This window comes from Gossypium hirsutum, chromosome D01, assembly GCF_007990345.1.
Source record: "Gossypium hirsutum isolate 1008001.06 chromosome D01, Gossypium_hirsutum_v2.1, whole genome shotgun sequence".
Lineage (NCBI taxonomy): Eukaryota > Viridiplantae > Streptophyta > Magnoliopsida > Malvales > Malvaceae > Gossypium > Gossypium hirsutum.
Window position 1 is genome coordinate 32,153,177 of NC_053437.1, and position 1,609 is coordinate 32,154,785.

The window sequence follows — 1,609 nt, forward strand, 5'->3', positions numbered from 1 at the left end:
TAATGCAAAATTTATAGAGCGGAATGTCAAATATGTTACATTATCTTATTTGGATCATTTAGCTAAAATGTAGGATTCAAGTATTTGTTTGACAAAGTTGTAAGATTATCTAAAAACACATATTACTAAATAGTCCTTGTTATAGAATTTGTTTTTTTTAACAAGTTTAGTTTTTAATATTTTTAGTCTCAATTCTCATAAAATTATGAATCATTATAATTCTTATTCTGTATTACAATTTATATATTAATGAGTAACTATATGATGTTAAAGTAAATATATAAATGTTACTTATAATAATTCATAAAAGTGATTGTATCATCAATCATATTATAATAATTAATATACTAAGAAATAAATCATCATAATAAATATAATAATTATAATTTTAAAGTATAACATCTACTGTTCCATTATTAAGAAAAGAGGAATTTTTATTTTTAATTAGTTTTATTTTTTTTTCAAGAAAAGGACTAAACGGATTAAAACAATAAAAATAAAGGATATATTGATCTAAAATTTAAGATTACGCTCATAATCTAAAATTATTTTTAAAAAAGAGTTTTAATGAAATTGCATCTTATATGAGGATATCTTTATACTAATTGAGTATTACAGGACGGCTGATTGGAACATGGTTAGGGATAAGCTAGTGTATAACAAATATAATCAATAGTGATACAACCATGTGGTCGTGCGTTCGATTCCCACAGACGGCGTTTACTTTTTTGTTATTCCACTGTTCATTTCCGGCTGGTTATTTGGGCTTACATTATTTTTGTTCTCAAAAACGGGCAAAGAATGTCTTTACGTCCAACAAACTTGGGCCATAATTTTGGATTGGATCATGAAATCAAGCCCAAACCCCAAAGTCAGTTGGAAACTGAATTCACCATAAAAAACCCTAATCACTTGGGAGTCAATGAATGCATCGTTTAGACGCGTCGCTGAACATCAGCATCAGAGCGTAAGGGTTTAGAGAAGAATATGGCGGCCAAAAGGAAGACCCCCGTCAAGTCCCGAAACCCAGATCTCATTCGTGGCGTCGGAAGTATTCCAGGTCTAAGATGTACACAAGCGTGGGCTTTGGGCAATCAAGGCCAAAAACGGCGGAGTTTTCCCCCGCCATGACCCCAAACCTAAGGCCCCGCCGCCGCCGCCGCCGAGAAACCCCCCAAGTTTTACCCTGCTGAGGATGTCAAGAAGCCCCTTCTCAACAAGCGCAAGCCTAAGCCCACCAAGCTGAGGTTCTTCTCTCTAATCATTATTTATTTGTTTTGTAGATATTTTAGAAGTTGCTACTTTCTTAATGTTGGATCATTTTCTTTGGGGTTTAATTTGTTTAGAGCTAGCATTACGCCTGGACGGTGCTGATTTTGTTGGCTGGTAGATTTATGGGGAAGAGAGTTGTTTTTCTTAAAGCAACTTCCTTCTGGGCTTCTTTTGGTTACTGGTAACCTTTTTTTCCTCTAACTTTTGTTTCATTTGCTGAATGTTTACTTGGATTTGTTTTATGGAATGATATTATAGATACTAGACCCATATCTGAAAATTTTATTTTAACAAATTTCATAAAATAATATAACAACCAAGTATGCCAAAGTTGAAT

The 1,609-nt window shown here is 32.9% G+C and overlaps 1 pseudogene; it reads left to right on the forward strand.

Annotated features, from left to right (window-relative positions):
* The first annotated feature begins 896 nt into the window (after positions 1-896).
* Positions 897-1,473, forward strand: LOC121213576 (60S ribosomal protein L6-1-like; annotated as a pseudogene).
* Positions 1,474-1,609: the final 136 nt, after the last annotated feature.